This window comes from Ovis canadensis, chromosome 2 (assembly GCF_042477335.2).
Source record: "Ovis canadensis isolate MfBH-ARS-UI-01 breed Bighorn chromosome 2, ARS-UI_OviCan_v2, whole genome shotgun sequence".
Taxonomy (NCBI): Eukaryota; Metazoa; Chordata; class Mammalia; order Artiodactyla; family Bovidae; genus Ovis; species Ovis canadensis.
The window spans coordinates 51144142-51170499 of record NC_091246.1 but is presented as its reverse complement, the minus strand read 5'-3'; the positions used below and the strand labels follow the sequence as shown (position 1 = coordinate 51170499).

At 43.9% G+C, this 26358-nt stretch overlaps 2 pseudogenes; one reads left to right on the top strand and one right to left on the bottom strand.

The window, feature by feature from the left end:
* Positions 1-14574: 14574 nt before the first annotated feature.
* On the bottom strand, positions 14575-22266 carry LOC138432349 (translation machinery-associated protein 16-like; annotated as a pseudogene).
* On the top strand, positions 19036-19743 carry LOC138433111 (high mobility group protein B3 pseudogene; annotated as a pseudogene).
* Positions 22267-26358: the final 4092 nt, after the last annotated feature.

Genomic DNA, 26358 nt, shown 5'->3' with positions numbered 1-26358 from the left:
ATCATTTACGTAAAGTTTTCATGGGAATTTTCACAGCAACAGTTCAGGGGTCAGAACAAATTGGGAAGACTAGAAACTTGACATCTTAATCCCTTCCTGCCTCCCATGCAATATTACAAATGAGAAAATGAAAGCCCGGAGAGGTATTAGTGTAATCTAAGATTACACCATGAAATCTATCCGGAAGTTAGAACTTAACATCCAAGCTGAGTATTTCCCAACATATCATTCTTTGTGATTTTTTTTTTTGACCCCCCCCGACCAGGCACTGAACTCGTGCCCCTTACAGCAGAAGCATGGAGTCCTAATCACTAAAAGAAGGGAACCAACCAGGGAATTCCTTATCATTCTTTGTTCTGAATGATTTCTATGTCAGTTTCTTAGAGTTCTGAATTCTGCCCTGAGCCCCTCTTTTTCTCTCCTCTCTTTCACAGCCCAACTTCTTGTCAACCAGAAAGTGTCTACACTTTCCTCTCCTGTACACATAATCCCTCGTTCCGATTCCATCACAAACACTCCTGGAGTCCCCCATGTCGGTCCTGCCTGTTTTGCAGGGGCTGTGTCTGAAGGAAGAATACAAGGTCTGTTTTCCTGTTAAAGTCAGGATCGAAACAGAGTGGCCAGGACAGGAACTTTAAGCAGTAAGGCCCAGACCACGTGATTGGGTGATGGACACCAGGGCCTGGCGACAACAGCCACACCCATTACCCCATCAGCTCTTCCCTCAGCTATTTATCACATCACTAACTCTGCTGAGATGCCACTGACTCAAATGTACTAAAAGAAACAAATATTTGAGGGTCATGGCTAGATGCTGGAAATACTGGAAGAGTTCTAGACTAGTAATCAGGAAGCCTGGCTTCCAGGCTTGGCTCTTCCACTAACCAGTGGTATGGCTTTGGGCAAGTTGACATGCCTCTCTGGGCTTCTTGTTTCTCATATGTTACATGGGTTAATGAGCTGCTTGTCCAACCTCACAGGATTTCTGTGAAGCTAGACTAAGAGAACAATAATGCTTTGGAGATGACATTACAGTGTGAAGATGTAAGGAATTATTGTTGCTACACTGAGCTAGATCCAAACGGCCCAAGGCTCCGGATTCCCTGCCCTGATCAAAAATAGTGGTATGAAAGACTTTATTCACTCTCATCTACCATATTAGGACTTGTTCCCTGGAAGGGATTTGGGAAGTAGAAAAACAGAGCCCAGTCTGGGGTTGCGTCCAACCCCACGGGTTAGTTCTTTGGAGCACCGTGCCAGGAGTCAGGAGCCGGGGCTCTGGACACCACCTGTGCGCCCCATGAGGCTCTTGGCCTCCCTGTGTCTTGGCTGGTTCTGAAACTCTGATGCTACATTGTCAGTTTGAATTCAGGGAGTTGGATCAACTCTGGGATCTGGGGAAGGAGGAAAATGGAAAAATATACCTAGTAAGTGCCAGGTCCTTCCCATGTTATCTGTCCCCTTTCATTCACTCAGCCCCTGATGGTGCCAGACTCTGTGCTAGAGGCTGGGATCAGCTGTCAGTAATCAAGACAGACCCAGCTTTCTGGCAATTCCGATGAAGCAAAAGAGACAAGCATAAAGCCAAAGTGCACACAAATATCGAAAGAAAATTGCGAGAAAGGATAAGAAGGAAAATAACTATTGGGGAGACCAAACCAGCCCATTGTGGAGCTGAACTTGACAGAAAACAAGAAGATGGCCAGCTAGAAGGGGACAAAAGAATATGCCAAGGGAACAGGTGTGAAGGTCCTTAGGTTGAAAGGAGCATGGCATGGCCCCAGAGACGGAGGGGCAGGGCAAGTGTGACCAAGGAGCAGTGAGCGCGGGGTGGACTGTTGTTGGTGTGGATGCTCAGGAGCTGACCAAGCCCTTTCTTACAGGCCATGGTCAGAAGCAGAGGTCTTGATCCAATTTTTGAATGTGAGCTCTGCTGACCTAGGTCTTCTGAATACAAGTAGAATTTCTTGTTTTCTGGACAATCTGACTGATCACATTCAACAAATTTAATAAACATTTACTGTCCTGTGCCCTAGAAAGACAGGACAAAAACAGAAGCTTTGTCTCTGTCCCTTGTGTTGCCGTCTGGACCTCAGGCTGGGTACAGGGCAGCAGGACAGGACTACTTTATTAAGTAGCCATAAAACAAGAGAGTCGGAGATGAGTGCCACAAAGGAAGCGCAAGGTCTACAGTGCAATGAATAGAACTGACAGGTACAGGAACTTATCATGTTAATGGCCGCATCTTTGAAATGCTTGTCACACCCATTGGGAGAGTTTCCAGGAAAAAGCATAATTTCAACTGAGCCTTGGACAGTGGTAGGACTTAATATTTTTTTCCCATTTAAAAATAATATATACTTCTTAAAGAAAATTTGAGAAATGCATAGACGAGTGAAGAAGATAATAATAACCACATCTAATCTGGAGAAATCATTGTAAATGTTTTAGTGAGTAACCTTCAAGGCTCCTTACCTGCGTTTTAACAGTGCTGAAAACATCATGTAGCTATAACTTGGCAGCTCTCCTTTTTTCATTTCATGTGTTAAGTCTTTTCCTATGTCGTTAAATATTCTTCAAAAACATGATATGGAATGGCTGTTCAGTATTTGATTTTTTGGATTTGTGTAACCAGTTCATTATCATCGGATATTTTTGTAGTTTCTAAATTTGTTGCTTCTGTGAATAATGCTGGAGTGAGCATCCTCATACATGAAACCTATGACAGCACCTGGGTATTCCCTTAGGGCAGATCCTGAGGAGTAGAATTCCTGAGGGAAAAGGGTGTGAACATTTCTCTGGCTTTGGATTCGCACTCCCACCAGTAACATAAGAGCTCTCCTATCTCACTGCATATTTGCCAAAACTAGTTTCTGATGTAAATCCTTACCATTTTGACGCGAGAAGGAGAGGAGCTGCGTTCTCTTGCTGTTTGAGATGATCCTGACCTTAGCCAGCAGAGGAGAGGGACTCAGGAGGTGGGGAAGAGCACAGAACAGCTTGAGGGAAGTCCTGGTAGGTCTCCTCCCCAAGCCGCTCTTCAGAAGTGTCTGGAGTTTAAGGGAATCACACAAAGTTGCCTTGCTGTAACTCCTCCTCGGCTGTCTGTGGCCCATGAATCAGGATATTTCACCCAGAGGACAGGTGACTGCCTGAGACACTGTTTGTCCCAGGATTCACCCAGAAGGAAGTGCATCTTGTCCACACTGCTCCCCTATAGAACAGATCCCTCACCCCAAAATTTCCCCAGCGAGGGGAGAGTCTACTTTCAATCTCCATAAAAAGTGAAGTAAGGTGAGGTGTGATGTGGGAGTAAAATTTTTTTGGCAAATGCCTTCAAATTTAGGACTTTATTTATAGACTTCTGCTGCTGCTGCTGCTGCTGCTGCTAAGTCGCTTCAGTCATGTCCAACTCTGTGTGACCCCATATACGGCAGCCCACCAGGCTCCCCCATCCCTGGGATTCTCCAGGCAAGAACACTGGAGTGGGTTGCCATTTCCTTCTCCAATGCTTGAAAGTGAAAAGTGAAAGTGAAGTCACTCAGTCATGTCTGACTCTTAGCAACCCCATGGACTGCAGCCTACCAGGCTCCTCCATCCATGGGATTTTCCAGGCAAAAGTATTGGAGTGGGGTGCCATTGCCTTCTCTCTATAGACTCCTAGAGGAGCATAAATTAGTTCAACTCTTTTGGAGAGCAACTTGGTAATCAAATCGTAAAGTAGGAGTACTCTTGAACTCAATAATTTTACTTCAAGAATGTGTCTGAGGAAATAAGGGGCTTCCCTGGTGGCTCAGTAGTAAAGAATCTGCCTGAGAATGCAGGAGACATGAGTTTGATACCTGAGTTGGGAAGATTCCCTGGAGAAGGAAAAGGCTACCCACTCCAATATTCTTGCCTGGAGAATCCCATGAACAGAGGAGCATGTCAGGCTACAGTCCACAGTGTTGCGAAAGAATCGTATCAGTTCAGTTCAGTTTAGTTGCTCCATTGTGTCTGACTCTTCGCGACCCCATGGACTGCAGCATGTCAGGTCTCCCTGTCCAACACCAACTCCTGGAGTTTACTCAAACTCATGTCCATTGAGTCAGTGATGCTATCCAACCATCTCATCCTCTGTTGCCCCCTTCTCCTCCCGCCTTCAATCTTTCCCAGCATTAGGGTCTTTTTCAATGAGTCAGCTCTTTGCATCAGGTGGCCAAAGTACTGGAGTTTCAGCTTCAGCATCAGTCCTTCCAATGAGCACTCAGGGCTGATCTCCTTCAGGATGGACTGGTTGGATCTCCTTTCAGTCCAAGGGACTCTCAAGAGTCTTCTCCAACACCACAGTTCAAAAGCATCAATTTTTTGGTACTCAGCTTTCTCTATAATCCAACTCTCATATCCATACATGACTACTGGAAAAACCATAGCTTGACTAATTGGATCTTTGTTGGCAAAGTAATGTCTCTGCTTTTTAATATGCCATCCAGCTTGGTCATAACTTTTCTTCCAAGGAACAAGTGTCTTTTAATTTCATGTGTGCAGTCACCATCTGCAGTGATTTTGGAGCCCCCCAAAATAAAATCTCTCACTGTTTTCACTGTTTCCCCATCTATTTGCCATGAAGTGATGGGACTGAATGCCGTGTTCTTAGTTTTCTGAATGTTGAATTTTAAGCCAACTTTTTCACTCTCTTCTTTTACTTTCATCAAGAGGCTCTTTAGCTCTTTTTTGCTTTCTGCCATAAGGGTGGTGTCATCCTCATATCTGAGGTTATTGATATTTCTCCCAGCAATCTTGATTCTAGCTCGTGCTTCCTCCAGCCCAGCATTTCTCATGACGTACTCTGCATATAAGTTAAATAAGCAGGATGACAATATACAGCCTTGACGTACTCCTTTCCCTATTTGGAAGCAGTCTGTTGTTCCATGTCCAGTTCTAACTGTTGCTTCTTGAGCTGCATACAGATTTCTCAGGAGGCAGGTCAGGTGGTCCAGTATTCCCATCTCTTTAACCATTTTCCACAGTTTTTTTGTGATTCACACAGTCAAAGGCTTTGGCACAGTCAATAAAGCAGATGTTTTTCTGGAACTCTGAGTTGAGGAAGGGGCTGATGCCAGCTAAGAAAACACATATCTGGAGACTATCTGCAGGATCCCCTGCCCAACACCCAAGAGGTGCCCCTCCTCCCAGCATGGCACCTAATACGGTAGTCACACAATTTGGGAAGGGTACCAGGCTGGCTCACTTCAATCTGTGTCCATAAACAGGGAGAATAAGTCATTCTGCCAGGAAGGTGAGGGTCCTGTCAGGCTACAGTCCCTCCTGGTGCCTCTCAAGCTGCTAACATGGCCAATAGGAGAGCAGTTCATTCATCCTGAACTGAGACATTCCAATAGGGAGTGGAATACCCCCTTCTCAGGTGTCTTTCATGAGGTTAAAAACAATCCTAATCAGGGGATCAATTAGACTAAATGTCTTTTCTGGAAAGAGATACATCACAAAGAATAAAAGAAAAAAATATTTAACTACAAATGATAGCAAGCTTTGAGAGGACATCATTTATTCATTACAAAAAGTATGCAGGGACCCCCCACCCTGGGCTACAGTGAACAAAGCAGGCACAGTCCCTGTCCTCATGGAGTTTGCTTCTAGGGGGGCAGTAGGTAACAAACGAGGAAGCAAGACATATGTGGTGGCTATGTGGAGTGCATGAACAGAGACCTGATGAGACCTGATTGAGAGTGAGCAGCCCTGCAGGCAAGGGTGCTCCAGGCAGAAGGCACGAGTCTTGGGACAAAACAGGGGCCAGTGTGGCTTCTGTGCCGGGCAGGGAGAGTAGTGTGGGCTGGGGGTGGGGTAGGGTGGGTCACGAAATGTCTGATTCAATCTGAAAGCAACTGGCAATTATTTGTTCAGCCGCTCAGTCATGTCCAACTCTTTTCGACCCCATGGACTGCAGCACGCCAGGCTTCCTTGTCCTTCGAGTTTGCTCAAACTCATGTCCAAGGAATCAGCAATGCCATCCAACCATCTCATCCTCTGTCACCCCCTTCTTCTGCCCTCAATCTTTTCTAGCATCAGGGTCTTTTCCAATGAGTCAGCTCTTCGAATCAGGTGGCCACAGTATTGGAGCTTCAGCTTCAGAATCAGTCCTTCCAATGAATATTCAGGATTGATTTCCTTTCGGATTGACTGGTTTGACCTCCTTGCTCTCCAAGGGACTCTCAAGAGTCTTCCCCAGCACCACAGTTTGAAAGTATCAATTCTTCAGCTCTCAGCCTTCTTTATGGGCCAACATTCATATCTGTACATGACAACTGGAAAAGCCATAGCTTTGACTATACAGACTTTTGCTGGCCAAGTAATGTCTCTGCTTGTTAAGATGCTGTGTAGTTTTAAATAGGAGAAGGAACAGATGACTTTTTTTGCTGACCCTTTCCAATTGGGCAACAGCAAGGGTCCTCCTCTCTGGTGTCATTCAAGCCCATAGAATGAGAGGAAGTTCAGTTCAGACACAAAATTTTATTCTTTTCTTTTTCAAATTTATCCTTTAATTGAAGGAAAATTGCTTTACAATGTTGTGGTAGTTTCTGCCATACAACAACGCTATTCAGCCGTAACTATACATATATCACTGCCCTCCCCTCCGCAGCCCCTCTAGGTCTTCACACAGCTCCAGGCTGAGCTCCCTGTGTTATATAGCAACTTCTCGCCAGCTATTTGTTCTAGTCAAGTAATGGACAGCTGCAAGCCTATACTCTAGAGTACACGCTTCCCCAACAGGCTGAAAGATGTCTAGGGGGCTTTATCAGGTTATCAGTCAGTGGCGAGGGGGTGGAGTTCTCCTGAGGCAAGAGCAGCTGTACTGCTCACGCTCCAGGTCTGAGTGCTGGGTGCAGCGTCTCTGCACATGGCTCGCTGCCTCCATTTTGAATTAAGTGTCCTGTGCAGCTTCTGCATGTGGTCCTCCAAGCTGAGGTGTCGGCAGAGCCATTTTGTCCTCGGAACTTTGTTTTGAGGCATCAGGCGCAAGGTCTCTGCTGTTGTCCTGTGAGCAAGTGAAACTAGACAAAGAACAAAGGAAAAAGAGGTTAGACTTTTTATCCAAATTCTAGGGGTTTTTTGGACTGTGTTGCTCTGCATATGGGATCTTTGTTTCCCTCCTGCTGCTGCTGCTAAGTTGCTTCAGTCGTATCCGACTCTGTGACCCCACAGACAGCAGCCCACCAGGTTCTCCCATCCCTGGGATTCTCCAGGCAAGAACACTGGAGTGGGTTGCCGCTTCCTCCTCCAATGCATGAAAGTGAAACGTGAAAGGGAAGTCATTCAGTCGTGTCCAACTCTTAGTGACCCCATGGACTGCAGCCTACCAGGCTCCTCCATCCATGGGATTTTCCAGGCAAGAGAACTGGAGTGGCTTGCCATTGCCTTCTCCTCAGTTCAGTTCAGTTCAGTTCAGTCACTCAGTCATGTTCAACTCTTTGCAATCCCATGAATTGCAGCACGCCAGGCGTCCCTGTCCATTACCAACTCCCGGAGTGCACTCAAACTCATGTCCATCGAGTCGGTGATGCCATCCAGCCATCTCATCCTCTGTCGTCCCCTTCCCCTCCTGCCCCCAATGACTACTGGAAAAACCATAGCCTTGACTAGACGGACCTTTGTTGGCAAAGTAATGTCTCTGCTTTTCAATATGTCATCTAGGTTGGTCATAACTTTCCTTCCAAGGAGTAAGCGTCTTTTAATTTCATGGCTGCAATAACCATCTGCAGTGATTTTGGTGCCCCCAAAAATAAAGTCTGACACTGTTTCCACTGTTTCCCCATCTATATCCTATGAAGTGATGGGACCAGATGCCATGGTCTTCGTCTTCTGAATGTTGAGCTTTAAGCCAACTTTTTCACTCTCCACTTTCACTTTCATCAAGAGGCTTTTTAGTTCCTCTTCACTTTCTGCCATAAGGATGGTGTCATCTGCATATCTGAGGTTCTTGATATTTCTCCTGGCAATCTTGATTCCAGCTTGTGCTTCTTCCAGCCCAGCATTTCTCATGATGTACTCTGCATATAAGTTAAATAAGCAGGGTGACAATATACAGCCTTGACGTACCAGTGGTCATGTATGGATGTGAGAGTTGGACTGTGAAGAAAGCTGAGCGCCGAAGAATTGATGCTTTTGAACTGTGGTGTTGGAGAAGACTCTTGAGAGGCCCTTGGACTGCAAGGAGATCCAACCAGTTCATTCTAAAGGAGATCAGCCCTGGGATTTCTTTGGAGGAAATGATGCTGAAGCTGAAACTCCAGTACTTGGCCACCTCATGCGAAGAGTTGACTCATTGGAAAAGACTCTGATGCTGGGAGGGACTGGGGGCAGGAGGAGAAGGGGACAACAGAGGATGAGATGGCTGGATGGCATCACTGACTCGATGGCCATGAGTCTGAGTGAACTCCAGGAGTTGGTGATGGGCAGGGAGTTCTGGAGTGCTGTGATTCATGGGGTCACAAAGAGTCGGACATGACCGAGTGACTGAACTGAACTGAACTGAACTGAGATACAAACTATTATATACATTTAGAATGCATAAGCAACAAGGTCCTCCTGTATAGCACAGGGAATTGTATGCTTTCTCCTGGGATAAACCATAATAGTAAAGAAAAAAAATTTTTAAAGAATGTATATACATATATATATGTATAATAACTGAGTTACTTTGCTGTACACTAGAAATTAGCACAACATTGTAAATCAACTATACATCAATAACAATTTTAAAAAATTCACGCTTTAAAAGTGTGCAAGTCAGATGTTTCTATTGTATCATATATTTGTGCAGCCATCCCCATTGTCTATTTCTAGCACATTTTCACCACCCTAAAAAGAAACTTCATATCCATTCACATAACTCTCAATTTCCCACTCCTGTCAGTCCTTAGCAAACACTAGTCTACATTTTGTCCCTATGAATTTACCTATTCTGAATATTTCTCAGAAACAGAATGATACAATATGTGGCTTTTCTGACTGGCTTCTTCCATTTAACATGATTCCAAGCTCATCCATGTTGTAGCTCGTATCAGTACTTCATTCCTTTTTATGGCCAAATAATACTGTAGTGTATATAGATATACCACATTTCTCCTCTTCTCAATTGGTGGATATTTGGGTTGTTTCCACATTTGGGCAGTTATGAAGAATGCTGCTATGAGCATCATGTATGAGTCTTTGAATGAAGAACATACGAACATATGGTTTCCCTGAATAAGTGTTCCTTGGATTGCTGCAAGACTTTGATTAATTTTCAGAGTTCAGAAAAAGTAGATTTTGACAATTTTTGCCAGTTTTGACAATTCTCACTGCGTGTATGGAGAGGATTTTTGGAGATCCTTACTCTGCCATTTTGCCAATGTCACTCCGAATCACTTCATTTTAAACCCTATATTAGTATTTGATGAATCAAAATAAACTGAATTTTAAAGGTAAGTGACCCCAAAGGTTGTCTTCTAAGACCTCTGTTTTTAAATTTATTGTTTCTGATGGGCCAAATGTTGAGTGAAATAAGGGGCCAACTAAGCGAGTTAGACCTTCAGTCAGCCTCTGCGTAGGGCTTCAGGGCTGGGAACAGTGCAATTGTGTTTCTTGAAGAGATGGCCGGGTTCCCGCAGAGCAAGCTGCTGCATGCTCCACTCTGGGAAGGCCAAGGATTTCCAAGTTTTTATGGCAACTCTTCAGGACTCTTGGTTGTTATGGGGACTCTTGGTTGCACGTGAGGACACTTTTGCACATCATAACTTCTGTAGAATTTCCTGTTCAGATAGGCTGGGGGTGTTGTCTGGCAGCAGCAGGATGTGTAAGTTGACCTCCTTTGTTCCCTGGGGATGGGGTCTGGTCACTTCTCTTGGGTTGGCAGGAAAGCAGATATTCATGCCCATATGGAAGATGGAGGAGCTGAGGCCAGAGCAGGGCCAGACTATTTCAGCTGCCCCTCACTTGCCTCTAAGTCCTCAAAGGGGCTTGGCTGGAGCTCTTCGTGTTCCACTTTCCAACTGGTTAGTCCTATAGATGGCTCCATGGCAGGGTGGAGTTTGTCCAGGTCAATATCAAGTCTTACGCTTGGAGATAAAAATCCAATTGCAGAATTCTGGCTCAACAGAGGTAAATGAGAGACGGGCTAGGTGATGGAGTTGACGTGCTAATGAAATAATGTGTAGAAGGAGGGATGTTAAATTTCTACATACTCTGGGTTGCGTCAGACTTTCCTGGGGTTTTGTGTCCTGGAGTATGTCTAAGGTAGGGAGGGCAGCCTGGGAACTATATTGTGTTAGAACAAGTGAAGGATTAAAAACTGTCTAGCTGAAGAAGGACAGATTCAAGGGACATGGTCTACAGATCTCTAATGGGCTGTCCTGGGGCAGAGAAAGCCAATTAGAGAGAACCCTCTGAGGGCCAAGTTGGGTTCAGTGGGGGAAGTCGCAGGGAGGTAGCCTTAAGCTCAGCATTGAAAAGACCTCTGTTACAGGTTGAGTGTCCACATAGGTAAGTGTGGGTTCAAGTCTGTAGGCAGTAATCCCCCAGTCAGCCCTAAGGGGCCAGAACAAGAGAGTTCTAGAAAGTGTTCCGTACCACATCTGAAACAATATTCTCTTAAAAACATGTTGAAGCTGGGCGAGGTCATTGTACCTTCAAATCTAGCCTTCCTATATTCCAATCTCCAAAGGGATGTCCCTAACCCCTCCCCGCCACCCCCCATCCCCCACCAGTTTAGCATGGATCAGAAACCAGGCATTCTCCTAGACTTCCCCCCTTCTCCCACTCACGTCAATAGATCAGTCAGTCACCAGATTCTGATGGAGACAACCTCAGGATAGCTCTTGCATCTGGCTACCTTTCTCCATCCCACTGCTGCTGTCTTAACTCAGATTTTTATCATTTCTTGTCCTGTCCTTTGTTACAGATTCATGTCTGTTCAGGGGTAATCTTAACTGATGATCCTTAAATGTAGTCTGATCATTTTAGCACTTTGAAATATTTACCATCTCTCCATACTCTCAGGATAAAGCATAAACAGTTTAACATGATATTCAACTCACCTTTCTGGGACCACTCTTCTCCAGGTGCTTCATGCTCCAGCCACAGTTCATGACCACCCGGCCTTTGTTTATGCCGGCTTTTTGTATAAAAAATTCTCTTTCCTGGCTTTTTTTTTTTTTTTTTGCTTGTTTGTTTTTTAGGTTTTCAGAAAGATTGATCAGAAAGTGCCGAGTTCTCACACACACACAACCCCCTCCAATTTCCCCTGTTATTTACATCTTGTGTTAGTGTAATATATTTTCCCGCAACTAATGAACCAATGTTGATACATTATTATTAAGTCCATAGTTTACATTAGGGTTCACTCTGTGCTGTACATTCTGACAAATGCATGATGACATGTTTCCACTATTACTGTATCATAGAAAAATTTCACTGCCCTAAAAAGCCCCTGTACTCTTCCCTCTAATCCCTCAAAACCAGATCAAAATCTATCCATCTTATAGGATCTTATGTAGATACTACCTCCTCCAGGAAACTTTCACTAATTCTATCAATTGAAAATATTTACTCTCTTCTCTTAATAATCAGTAGCATATATGGCACATCTTTTCAGTCCTGGGTGCTATACCAATCCTCTCTCTCTCTTCCATATACCAACTCTGCTGGATAGATTCTAACTTCCAGATGAAGACACAGAGGCTCCTTATTGAAATGACTTGCTTAAAACCTTACAACTAGCAAGTACGAAGACTGAGATGTGAACCCAGGTCTGTTTGCCTCCAAACCTGCCAAGAGGTCTTTTCAGTCCTTGACCTCGTTCACTGTTTGGTTTCCACCCTGGACTGAGAACTTGAGTTCAGGTGCCATCTCTGGGTCCTTAGAATCCAGCACAGAGCCTGAAACAGATCAAGGTTTTAAGGTAAATGTGAACAGATTGAAAAGTATTGTGTTCATGGGAATTCTGATAAACTCCTAGCTGGAAGTGCCAGAGGAAAAAATCCGAAGTCTTTGGTCTGTCTGCAGGAAAAATTTGCCCCATTCACTCCAGCAAATGCTCTGGGCTGAACCTCTTGAGTGAACCTGTTAATTCCAGTGACAATGACCTGAAGTTGTGTGTGAGTCTGTGAGTGAGGGAGATCCCTCTCCCGCACTCCTAGGACACTCTTAGGAGGGAAATGGACTCCTTTCATCTCAGCGTGGAGAGGGCTGGAGAGGCCCAGCCTTCCCGCTGGGCTCTGCTGGAGATGGGCCAGGCCCCGAGTGTGCTCACGTGTGTGCACTTGAACTCCTGCGTCTTCTCTTCTTTGAGATCACACCACCAGATGCGTAGTTCTCTCTGCTAATGCAATTTATATGTCTGAACATGAACGGAGGATTTGTGAGCCTTCAAGGCTGGGGCTTTGGAAATTACCTCGGCAGGCCAGGGCTGCTGGGTAGAGACCAGGGTTTTAGTAGACTTTGGGGGAATTATTTTCAAAGGTGCTGAGGCTCCTCCTGGTGGGAGGAAGGGCCATCCCCATTCCTAGTGTCCGTTTTGAAACAAACCCAATAAGACTTTCTGGTTTAACAGTGATCACAAGGGAGCTACACAACGTGGCAGAACAAAGGCTCATTTAACAGGTCAGCTGGGCAGGGAGTGAGGGGAAACGGGAGCGGGTTGAGCTTGGGCTCTCATCCAGCATTGGGCACTCACCAGCTGGAAGCGTCAGTAAAGTTTTAAATCTCTGCCTCAGCTCCTACCTGAGGAAGTTGAGAGGGATAAATAATGCACACCAGGAGGCTGTCTCATTTTGCAAAAAGACTCAGGCTTTTGTATTGGAAAAATTTGTGTGGTCTCAGGCAAGCTATTTCACCTCTCAGAGTCTCCTTTCTGTTATTTGTAAATTTGGAAATAATAATGGTTACCCTGTAGGATTTTTTTAAATTATTATTATTGTATTTAATTTTTTGGCTGCAGCACATGGGATCCTAGTTCCCTGACCAGGAATCACACCTGCACCCCTTGCAGTGTACATGCAGAGTCTTAATAACCACTGGACCACCAAGGCGGTCCAGTGCAGCATTGCTTTGAGGGACTAAATGAGATAGTATGTAGGAAGTGCCCAGAGTAGCGCTGGTACCCAGTAAGGGTTCAGCATCAGTTGCCTTCTCTCTCTTTGGCATGTCAGTCCCGCTCTCCCACCCACTGCTCTCCCACCCACTCACCTCACACAGTTCTCCAACCCCCATCATCTCTCTTGACTGACAATCCTGAGTCTGTCGATTTTCTCCCCACTTGCGGGGACCTTATTGCCTTCTGTTCTGCCTACAAAAGGCTCTCTCTGAACCGTTTTGACCATGTCTTTTTCCTGCTTATAAAACCTCTTACGACTTCCCTTTGCCTACACAATAAAACCTAACCTCCTTTCCACCTTTCACCTTTCCAGTCTCACTTTATCTCCCTTTAAGTAGATGTCATACTGCTGCATCAGGTCCAGTGACTGTGGCTCCCTGTGTTAAGCATCTGTTATCCCTGTTCCTTGGGTGTCATTGATCTTTCTGCCTCCCAAGTTGAGGATGGTTTCTGTACTGAATTTTGAAGATGATGATTGCTTGATCTAGTTTAAGAAAGTATTCTATGGAAAAACAAAATAGCAATTTTTTTCTTTATACCTCAGAAGCCACCTGAGTTTTGCCATGGATTTATTCACTGTTTTCCTATGAGCCAGCTGTAGAAAGATCAGGACATCCCATTTCTTTGTAATTTCCCTGTGCTGAGCTGTAGGCCTGGAAAATGATAGATGCCTAAAATTGATCAGGGTAATCGATGCTACGTGAAGTATTTACACATGATGGATGTATCATCTGCCAGATGTGAGTCTTGGCAACGGCTTGCTTGTTTATAAAACCCCTGAGATCTCATTTGTATTAGTGACTAATGTTTGCACATGGAGCTGTTTGCAGTGTTTTAGAAATGACTATTTATTCGACATGCCCACCTTTCTCCTTTACTTTCCCATTTATCACAAGCCTTGCTGCTCTTTCCTACATAACAAAATTAGGGTTTTCTTCAACCTTCTTTCTCCTTGACCTTGCTGATATATGGGGGTGTTTTTACTTTGCATTTCCAACTGGGCTTCCATTTCCCCTCTCCCTCTAATTAAAAACTTATGTGTTGTTGGTATTATCTCCTGAGGCTCTGACTACTCATTACCCATTGCTGTACCTACAAATAAACTCCAACACCCCTCATGTGGCATTTAGAATCCTCCCCAACCTGGCCTCTGCTGATCTTTCCAGCTGTATGTCTTACTGAGGATCCCAGCATTGGACAGGGATATTCCTATAAGCGACAGAAACGCAGCCTGCCCAACCAGCTTATACCCACAGAAGTATTTATTGAAAGATCCCCATCTATGAGGAAAGATCCGCCTGAATGAGCGCAGTTCTGGGAATCTCAAAGACAGGAACCAGGGTCTCCAAGACTGTCATTAACTCCCGTAACCCCATTTCTGCTTCCTCTCGTTTTTGCTTGCCCTGTGTGTCATTCTTTCCTGCAGCCACTGTCAGCTGAACTCCTCAGTCGGGAAAGTATACCTTTTCCCAGTTGCCCTGGGGGAGGAACTCTGAATGGCCTGGCTTGGGCCCCCCATATTCCTGGGTGAGTCTCACTGTCTGGGGCATGGGGAGTGATAACTGGCCCAGCCCGCACTGCTGGCCTGACTCAGTGGCCAGGAGGGCACTGCTGGCTCCTAGACAAAAGGGTGGGAGGGCACACTGGGCACACAGAACTCCAAGGCTACCATTCCTACTTCCTGGACTAGCTACAGCACGTGTTCCATTCAGTCACGACCAGCGCTCTGCGCCAGGTTCCCAGCCCTTCTGTCACCTGAGCTCACAGTCTGGTGGAGGAAACAAATACTCAACAGGTCATTACAAGGTAGAGTGTAGTGTGGGGCGATAGAGACAGACTGAGAACGCTGTCAGAGCACAGGCGGGAGGCCTTGAACTCAACCTGTCTCAGGCAAGGAGAATTCTTTTGGAAGAGTGACAGGAACCTGAGAATACCAGATTCTTATAGAACAGCAAGAGGGAATGAGGTAATGAGGGAGGGAAGGGCATTCCAGGTGAACAGCTGCGTGAAGGCCTGAAATGGCAGACTGGCGCCCAGAAGTATAAGGGATTCAGGAAGGAGGAGCTGTGGTTATGGTGATGGGGGTGGAGGTTGGAAAAGCGGGTAAGGCTCTCAAATGCTCACTTCTGGCTTTGTCTCCCCTCCTCCCCCTGAACTGAACTCCAACTTTCGCCTTAAAGATGAACTGCTAAAGCTGTCCTGTCTTTGAATCTGGAGACAGTGAACTACAGCTTATCACAGCTTCCTTGGGGACTCTGCGGTGTCTCAGGCCCCTCTCTGCTAGGCTTCTGTTCTGCCTCCTTTCAGTTATTTATTTACATATCTGAGGTCCTTTACCATATCAAAAGACCCTTGGATGCAGTAACCCTGCCCTAAATGTCCTTCTCTCTCACACAGCATGGCTTAGCACAGGTCCTTGTTCATTATCCAAAAAATAATTCTTGAATTGTGATCACTTGGCTAATTGGGCATTTTCCCCCCTTGGGATCAACTAGCAAAATGCTATTGGCTTCATGTGAGTAGAAAGAATCTTTAAAATTATCTATCAACAGTTTCTCAGCATAGCCAGTTTGTTTTTCTTCTGCCAAAAAGAGCTTTATATATTTTAGTGATTGTAAAGTTGATACATATGCATATATATAATGTAAGTAATACATAAAAGCATTAGAATAAATTTAAAACTACACAAGATACCATCTCCCAAAGGCAACCACTGTTGATATTTCAGATAACAACTTTCCAGACATTTCTCTATAAATCCAGCTGTAGTTAACATATCACTTTGTAAGAAGGTAGTGCAAAATACAACGTAAGCCTAAGTTTCAGAGTTATAAGTTTAAAATAATTTACTAGTTGAGTAAAATGTTTTTTTCTAGATTATCTAAATGAATTCTTGATGTTCTCTGAGGGATTAAGCAACCACTGAATATTTGTTTTGGAAAGTTCTACCTGTTCTTTCTCATTGAAGTATAATTTACGTACCATAACATTCACCCTTTTAAAGTGTATAATTCAGTGGATTTTAGTAGGCTCACAGACTGTACAACTCTCACCAGAACATTTCATCATCCCCTATACCCTTTAGGCAATCACTCTCCATTCATCTCTCTCTTTAGCCCCTGGCAACCACTAGTCTCTCTGTCTCTATGGATTTGCCTATTTTGGACATGTCATAGAAATGGAATCCTATAATGTGCTGCACTTGGTGTCTAGTTTCTTTCATGTAGCATAAGCGTTCAAGGTTCATTGCGTTCTAACAAGAGTCAGTAGTTCAGCCCTTTTTAAGGCTGAACAATATCATATTGTATGGATATACCATATTTTGCTTATCCATTCATCAGCTGATGGACATTTGAGTTGTTTCTACTCTTCGGCTATTATGAATAACATTGTAGTGAACATTCTTGTAAAAGTTTTTATCTGAACATATGTTTTCACTTCTCTTGGTAGTATACTTTTACATTTTACATTTTAGGAGTAGAGTATATGGTCATATGGTAACTCTTCGCATAATGTTTTAAGAAACTGCCAAACTATTTTCTAAGGCAGTTGTATCCTTTTACATTCCCACTATCTATGTATAAGTTTATGATTTCTCTACACCCTCAACAACAGTTGTTATTGTCTGTCTTTTCTATTATGACCATTTTAGTGGTCATAATAGAAAAGACAGTGGGTATGAGGGGGCTTCTCCAGTGGCTCAGCTGGTAAAGAACCTACCTGCTAATGCAGGAGATACAAGAGATGTGGGTTTGATTCCTGTGTCAGGAAGATCCCTTGGAGAAGGAAATAGCAACCCACTTCAGTATTCTTGGGGGCTTCCCTGGTGGCTCAGTTGGTAAAGAATCTGCCTGCAGTGCAGAAGGCCTGGGTTCAGTCCAGGGGTGGGGAATATCCCCTGGAGAAGGGAACGGCAATACACTCCACTATTCTTGCCTGGGAAATCCCCTGGACAGAGGGGCTTGGCAGGCTACAATCCATGGGGTCGCAAAGAGTCAACATGACTGAGCCACTAACACCTTCACTTTGGGGGTGCTCTGGGGGCTCAGATGGTAAAGAATTTGCCTGCAATGTGGGAGACCCAGGTTTGATCCCTGGGTTGGAAAAATCCCCTGGGGAAGGAATGGAAACCCACTCCAGTATTCTTGCCTTGAGAATTTCGTGGACAGAGGAGTCTAGTGGGCTACAGTCCATGGGACTGCAGAGTCGGACACGACTGAGTAGCTAACACACTCAGTATTCTTGCCTGGAAAATTCCATAGACCAGAGCAGCCTGGCAGGCTACATTCCACGAGCCCACAAAGAGTAGGACACAACTGAATGCACACACACACACACACACACACACACAGTGAGTATGAAGTAGTATTTCCCTGTAGTTTCGATTTGCATTTCCCTAAGAATTAATAATATTCATGTGTTTATTGGCAATTTATATATCTTCTTTAGAGAAAAGTTTATTTCTTCAAGTCCTTTATCCACTTTTTGTTTGGGATATTTATCTTTTTATTGGTGAGTTTTAAAAGTTCTTTAAATATTCTGGATACTAGACCTTTATCAGATACAGGATTTGCAAATATTTTCTCCCATTCTGTGGCTTATCTCTTTAGTTTCTTGATACTGTCGTTTGAGAAGCAAACATTTTTAAGTTTGATGAATTCTAATTTGTTATTTTTCTTTTGTGGCTTGTGTTTTAGGTGCCATTCTAAGAAATCACTATCTAATACAAGGTCATGAAGATATACACCCATATTTTGCTATAATTGTCTCACAGATTTCGCTTTTACATTTAGATATTTAGTCCATTATGAGTTAATTTTTGTATGTGGTATGAGAGAGAGGTACAACTTCATTCTTTTACATATGGAGATCTTGTTCAAGGACCATTTGTTGAGAAAGCTATTTTTTCCCCATTGAACTGTCTTGAGGAAAATCAGTTGATTATAAATATATGGGTTTATATCTGAACTCTCAATTCTATTGATCTATAGGTTTACCCTTATACTAGATCCAAGTCATCTTGATTAGTATAGCTTTGTAATAAATTTTAAAATTAGGAAGTATAAGTCCTCTAACATTTTTCTTCCTTTGCAAGATTGTTTTGTCAGTCCTGGATCTCTTACATTTCTCTATGAATTTAAGGATTAGATAGTTTCTTAAAAACAAACAATCCAGCTAGATTTTGGTAGGGATTGAGTTGAATCTATAGATTAATTTGATTGAGTTGAATCTATAGATTAATTTGAAGAATATTGCTATTTTAAGTTCATGAACATGAAATTCTTTGTATTTATTTAGCTCTTAATTTCTTTTAATGATGTTTTAGAATTTCAGTGCATGGATCTTAAATTTCTGTCTTGAATTTATTCCTAAATGGTTTATTCTTTCAGTACAACTGCACATGGAGTTGTTTTCTGAATTTCATTTTTGGATTCTTCATTGCTAGTATACAGAAACAGAACAGTATTTTGTATATTGATCTTGTATCCCACAATCTTGCAGAATATATTAGTCTAAAATTGTGTGTCTGTGAATTTCTTAAGATTTTCTTTATATAAGACTAACCATCTGATAGTTTTACTTCTTTCTTTCCAGTCTGAATGTCTTTTATTTCTTTTTCTTGCCTAATTGCCCTGGCTAAAAACTCCATTACAATGCTGTGAAGTATTAAGAGAAAATCCTGATCTTGGGAGAAGGCTTTCAGGCTCTCACCATGAAGACTTTTTCTTATTTTAATGTTTGGCAATTTCTTCAGATAAAAATCCTATTTCCTAAAAGTTTTCAGATTATCTGCATTTCAACTGTCTGGAGAGGCGGCTCTTGTGGAGGCAGCTAGCGCGAGGCTGTGGAGCGCTGACCGCGCGTCGTGCTCTGCGCTGCCCAGACTAGAAAACAATACAGTCAAGATGGCTAAAGGTGATCCCAAGAGACCAAAGGCAAGATGTCTGCTTATGCCTTCTTTGTGCAGACATGCAGAGAGGGACATAAGAAGAAAAACCCAGAGGTCCCTGTCAATTTTGCTGAATTTTCCAAGAAATGCTCTGAGAGGTGGAAGACCATGTCCGGGAAAGAGAAGTCGAAATTCGATGAAATGGCAAAGGCAGATAAAGTGCACTATGATCAGGAAATGAAGGATTACAGATCAGCTAAGGGAGGCAAGAAGAAGAAGGACCCTAATGCCCCCAAGAGACCACCGTCTGGATTCTTCCTATTCTGTTCTGAATTCCACCCCAAGATCAAGTCTACAAACCCTGGCGTCTCTTTTGGAGATGTGGCAAAGAAGCTGGGCGAGATGCGGAATAACTTAAGTGACAGTGAGAAGCAGCCATACATCAACAAGGCAGCGGAAGCTGAAGAAGTATGAGAAGGATGTCGGAGACTCTAAGTCTAAAGGGAAGTTTGATGGCGCCAAGGGTCCTGCTAAAGTTGCCCGGAAAAAGGTGGAAGAGAAAGACAAAGAGGAGGAGGAGGGAGAGGGTGAATTAAAAAAAAAAAAAGCAGTTGATCTGTCTCCTTGGGAATACCTTAGAATAGGGAGTGCCTTGATTGACACACCTCTCACCCAAGAGGTGTCTGTTGCCCTCATTATGTGTAATTACCCAGCTGGATCATGATCATATCCTAGTCTCTCAAAGTGCTCCAGCAACTGTCAGTGGTTTACATTAAGCAGCCATGGGTGTCCAGAGCACCTGGAAACTGTTTCAAAGTTGTACATATTTCCAAACATTTTTAAAGTGAAAAGGCTTTCGTGTTCTCCTCACTCTGTGCACTTTGCTGTTGGTGTGACAAGGCATTTAAAGGTGTTTCTGGCTTTTTTTTTTTTTTTTTCCTAAGGTGGTGTGTTAATTCTATGGTCATTGGCTAGAAATCCCGAGTTCTCAACTGTACCTATCTATAGTCTGTAAAAAGAACAAAGCAACCGAGACACACTCTTGATGCTCCTTGCTTGGTATGGAGGCTGTGGGGGCAATGCCTTCCGGAGGGGCCGTAGCTCAGGGCATGCACTGTGGGGCTGGACCTGTGGACACTGCAGCGGGTATCCATTTAGCTTCAGATTGTCTTGTTTTTATATACGGTGACATAGCATCTTGCTGTCATTCTTAGCTGTATAAAAGGTGGGGGGCGGCAGGGGCGGTGGTCAGCAGGCATGAGAAGTGTTTTGGATCCTTCTTAGTTGAAGTGCGGTAGTTTTAAACATTTTTTTTTTTAAACAAACTGTAGAGCTGTTCATTGTCAGCAAAGCCAAGAGCCATTGCACCAGTGAAAGTTCAAGAACCTTCTGTACTAAACACGATCTGCAATGTCGGGTTTTTTTTTTTTTTTGTATGTTTAGAATGTTGAAGTGTTTTTGAAGTTAAATAAACAGTATTACATTGAAAAATAAATAAATAAAATGTCTGGAATCTCGAGGCTATAGCCTTGGTACTGCTGCCGCTCTCACTCCAGGGTCTGCTTGATGACTGCCTCCTGCAAACAGTGCCGCTCCCCCTCCCCGCCCCTACCCCAGCCGCCTGTCCTTGATGCTGTTCTGTAGCTCAATCCGCTGCAGCTCGCTACTGAATCGACTCAAATACCTTTCAATTAATTCACAAGCATCTCTCTTTGAATATTCCACTTTTTTGAGGTTCAAGATGATTTTGAAACCACTGCAGTTTTTCACCAATAAGGTTGAGATGCAACACCTTTTCATTCTTCAGTTTTCCCTTTTTTTCTTGTTTCTGGGCCTCTTAATTTGAGTTGCCTTTTTTTTTTACTGTATATATGGATGACTTTTACTGTGTCAATGCAGGGACATGGTAAAAATACCTGCTCCAGGAAGATTCCGCAGGCCTAGAGGCAACTAAGCCCACAAGTGGCAACTATTTAAGCCCCTGGACCTAGAGCCTGTGCTCATGATAATGTCCTCATGGTGAGGGACCTCTAGATCTCCGACTCACATGCCTGCACTCACCTTCGGTGGCAGCAGCAGTTCACAAGGTGACTCGCTCTTTTTAAACTCACTTTAAAAAAAATTTCTCTTCTTCAACTGAATCATCTCAATTGACCTAACTGCAAGTTTGCTGATTCTTACTTCTGCCTGCTCAATTCCGCTGTTGAGTTCCTTCAGTAAATGTTTTTATTTTGGTTATAGTGTTAATACTTTTCAACCTCGAATTTCTATTTGTTTTGTCTTTATAATTTCTATCTCTTTATTGTTATTCTCTATTTGCTGAGACATTATTCTCATTATTTTATTTAATTCTTTAGATATGGTTTCTTTGCCTTCTTTGAACCTAATTGTGTGTGTGTGTTAGTTGCTTAGTTGTGTCCGACTCTTTGCAACCCCATAGACTATAGCTCACCAGGCCCCTCCGTCCATGGGATTCTCCAGGCAAGAACACTGGAGTGGGTTGCCATTTCCTTCTCCAAAAGGAACTATAGAAAGAAAGAAAGTCAAGTTGCTCAGTTGTGTCCGACTCTTTGTGATCCCATAGACTGTAGCCTACGAGGCTCCTCCATCCATGGAATTTTCCAGGCAAGAGTACTGGAGTGGGTTGCCATTTCCTTCTCCATGAACATAATTAAAAGAGCTAATTTAAAATAGCTGGGTTTCCTCAGGTAGAGTTTCTATTGATTGCTTTTCAATTGAAGCATATTGTGTCATATGCTTCACTATATAACACAGTCTCTCTTTTTCTTTGCATATCTTCTATTTTTTTGTTGTTATTGAAAACTGGACATACCTAATAATTAAAAAAGCTACTCTGGAAATCAGATTTTCCCCCCATCCTCAGACTTTGTTTCTGCTATTCCCTGGAGTGTGTCAGGGCACGTTTCCTGATATGCCTTTGTATAGCTGATTGTTTTAGCCCTGCCCTAACTAGAGCTCTCATCTGCATTCTGACTCTCCCTTCTGAGTCTTGCAGGCAACCCAGGCACCGACAAATATTGGGATTTCTTGTTACCCAAGGTTCCTCTGTGGTCACAGCACATTTTCACACGACACTTTGGATTGACTTCAAGATTTGTCTTGACATTGGGCTGAAAACTTCCTCCAGCTTTGGCTTCTGTGACAAAGACTATTTATTCTCCCTCTACCTCTTTCCGCTCCTCTTTGACTCTTTACTGGGCTCATGGTCTTGCTTGGGGTTTGCCATACTCTCACTTTCCTCTTTCTCCTCTCTCCCAGTGTACCTAGTCTTCTTCAACTCTCTCCTCTTCTCAGTTTCTCATCTATCCAATAAGGATAATAATTATACTGCCTCAAGGAGTTTCATGAGGCTTAAAACTTTCATGTGCTCATGATAGAGTAAGTGCTTCAAAAATTAGCTTTGGGGTTCTACGTCACTTAGACTCAGTCTATCCAAACCAAGCTCATAATTTCACTCCAAATAAACCCTTCTGTCTTCCATGCTCTCCAGCCCTCTAGTCTCCTCACTTTGTGAGTCACCTGTAATCTGGGCTTGTTCACTAAGGATGATTACTTCCCACATGCATCTAATATCACCAGAGCTTTTGAATGCCCAGTTTTTTGTTTTCTTTATTCTTGAAGCATCATTCACTTAATCCTGCTAACTTTTCTGTGAAACTATCCCTGTCCCCATCTTTTCTTTCTACCTTCACTGACTTTGCCCTAGCTCCACTCTCATTGAACTCTGAGTGGAGTGACACTCCCTGATACCACAGCTTCCTATCTACACAGGAGCTAGATTCCAGGCAGCTTCCTGTGGTCACTGTGGCTCTTGTCCTTTCTTCTGGCAAGGTGGAGCCACACACTAGCCAGGGAAACTATGGGAGGGGGTTAACTGTGGAATTTGAAGGCAGGAGTTCTTGATTCTAGACGAAGCTCCGCCATGGATTTACTAGAGAACACAGGCAAGCCCTTCATGTTCTTTGGATCTTGGTTTCCCCATCCATGCAGTGGGGATGCAGAATTGAACTGTTTTGAGTGCTCCTGCCAGCTCTGACGTATGCTGATTTATCACATGTGATTTCTTCACATGCCAGGCTCATTCATGGGGCTTCTGGGATGTTGTTCTCCCTTCATTCTCTCTCTACTTTGATAGGCTTGTCTTCTAAGGCAAATTCTCCTTTGCCAAGTTTTATTCAGACCTTGTTTCCTGCCCCTGACTCATTCTTGGCTTCTTCCCCTACCCTGCAGCCTAGGGTGTATATGCTGATACACAAATTTACTCTGACTGTTGGCGCAGCTTCTACCTCTGTTGTCACTTGTCTTTCCAGAGAATCTCTGCAGTGTGCCTCTCCTTTTCCATCCAGCTGCTACACTGATACGTATCAGACTTCATATCTGATACATATCTGATACATATCAGCCACATATCCGCTGGCTCAGATGGTAAAGTGTCTTCCTGCAATGCGGGAGACCTGGGTTCGATCCCTGGTTTGGGAGGATCCCCTGGAGAAGGGAATGGCAACCCACCCCAGTATTCTTGCCTGGAGAATCCCATGGACAGTGAAGGCTGGAGGACTACAGTCCATGAGGTCACAAAGAATAGGAGATGACTGAACAACTAAGCACACACACACTTGGCAGATAGGTGGTGCTCAGTAAACATTTGTTGAAAAACTGAATAATTTTTCTCAGGTTATCTGGCTTTAGACTCACTCCCCAACCAGGCTACTTGAGAGGCCACCTCCAATTCATCTATCATAGAAAGATCTTCCCAAAGGGCAGCTTGGTTTATCTGCTGCCGAACCCAACTCCTGTTCATCTACATTTAAGCAAAGGAACAGGAAGAAGCAAGGATTAGCGCAAGATCCTCATCACTGAGTGCAGAGACACCTACTAGCATGGGGAACTCTGGTGGAATTCCCTACCAGTGTGCACAAAAGCAAGTGGTTGATGATGTCCACAGCTAGGATTTGCACTGGTTGAGCTGGGGAATCTGAACATTTGGATCCTTCCAAATACTAGGTTGTCAGAGCTGGAGCTGGCCTTCGAGATCACCATGTCCAAATAGACGCAGAAGCTAAAGTCCCATGAAGGCTTCCCTAGGTCACACAGCAGGTTGGAGCAGGGCTGAGAAAGAATCCCAGGGCTCTCACTCCTAGAACTGAGCTCCTCACTCTCCACTAGGCTGTGAAGTTTTATAAGAATTGTTGTAACTCCTGAATGTCTTATTTCATGAGCAGGGATTTTCCTGCTGGATTAATATGACCTTGAAATTGGCACCAGTGCTTTAAATTGCAAGAGCAAAAACATTCATGGATGAGAGAGAGAGAGAGAGAGAGAGAGAGAGAGAGAGGAAGGGTGGGAGAGAAGAGAGAATAGGCAGACAGAGAGAAATACAGAGGGAATGAGACATGAACAAAGAAAGAGACAGAGGCAGAAAGAGAGATGAAAATGATCAATGATCCACAGGCAAAGAGGCCAAAAGAGAGTCAGAAAGAGACAGTGTGTGTGAGACAGAGGAAGCAGAGATGGAGGAAGGCTATGCAAACAGAGGCCTCCCTCTATTCTTCCTATCTCCTCCCTCTACCCAGCCCTGGGAAATGCTTCAAAGGTGAATACAGCTGTTTACACTTTGGGTTCTCTGAGACTTATAGGATGACATGGCCCCAGACATCCTAAGACTTCTTTATTGGGAGCTGCAGCTTCAGCTCTTTGGGTGGCATATGCATATGAGGTGAGGATTCAAGAAAAGTGTTGGGGTTTATCCAGTAGCTTCTTCCAGGTTTCCTGGGGCTGCAGAAAGAGCTCAGCGAAGCAGGGATGTCAAGAACTCAGGCTCTGGTTTGAGTTTGGCACTGGCTGGCTGGGTGTCTTGAGGTTTTCAACCCAGGCTTTGGACCAGCTGATCCCTGAGGCCTTCTAGTTATAAAATTGATGACTGAGCCTTTGGATTTAAAGATAAATGGTTCTAGCTCTTCTTGGATGCTCAGCCATTACTTTGGAATTGTGTTTGCCATCAAGGATGTGAAAAGAGAGGGATTATACATCCAAGGAGACAGACTCCACATGTTGATACCTCCAACAACAACAACAAAATCTGCTTGGTAGAAATGTTAAGTTACAGACCATCAGAGCTGGAGAGTACCAGACACATCTTTACTCATTGCTCAGATGGGAGAGAGACACAGAAAGCTATTGTCAAAGTAGAAGCTAGAACTTAGATCTTCTGGCTCCCATCCATGTCCCAGGTATCAGACTAAATGTTGAGTGGCAGGGGGTGGGGGAGTTGGGAGAACACAACTGGGGTTTTGTTGGCAATGAGAATAGCCAAGGTGCCAGAAACATCCCCAGATTTTGGGTTGGGCAGCACTTCTTTACCTTCCCACTGCACACTTAAATTATGGTGCTATTCAGAGCTGGTTGTGTAGTCCCACATCATTGCTCTAGTAGCTGAGAGGCAACTGGCTGCACACTTACCCTTCATTCACAAAGAACTCGACTTGCAGCTCCTGTGTCTCAAAGCCTTGCCAACTGTTTCAGCACTATCTTGGAGGAGGTTGCTTCAAGCTTTGGAGAGTGCTTGACAGTGGTCGAAGAAGGTAGCAGATGGGATAGTTGGGAAGGTGAAAGGGATGTTAAAAAGATGAAGGCCAGTAAAAACTTATTTACATTACACACCACAAATCACCACGTGATGGAACTGACTTCCAAAGGCATGCTGGGGCTAACTTTTTCTTCATTCCCTTACTTACTCATATACTTATTCATTCATTCATGTAACAAACCAGCCAGTCATTATTGATGTACATGCCCAGGAGTGTTGATGGTGGTGGAGATGGGTGGCACTGGTGGTGGTTGGTAGTGGTAGGGGGTGCTTTTACCGGTGGGTGGTATTGTTGGATGTTAGTAATTGTGGAGGTACTGATGTGGTGGTAGTGGGTGGTAGTGATAGGTTGGTAGTGTTGGTAATGGTGGGTCCTGGTGATGAGAGATGGGTGTTATTTGTGGGGGTATATTGATGGGCAGCGGTGATTGCAGTGTTGTTGATGGGCTAATAGTGGTGGTGCCGAGTGGGTTGTGGTGGTGGTGAGGGGGTAGTAGTGACAGGTGTTATTTTAGGATAAAGGTGTTTTTAATGGGGGTAATGGTAACAGTGATTTGTTGTTTATGATGATCATGGTTTTGGAGATGGTTATTGTGATGGTGTTTTTAAAACTAATTTTAAAACTGTTTATTTTGGCTGTGCCGGGTCTTCATTGCTGGGCAGGCTTTGCTCTGGGTGTGGTGAGCAGGGGCTACTCTCCAGTTGCTGAGCTTGGGCTTCTCATTGTGGTGG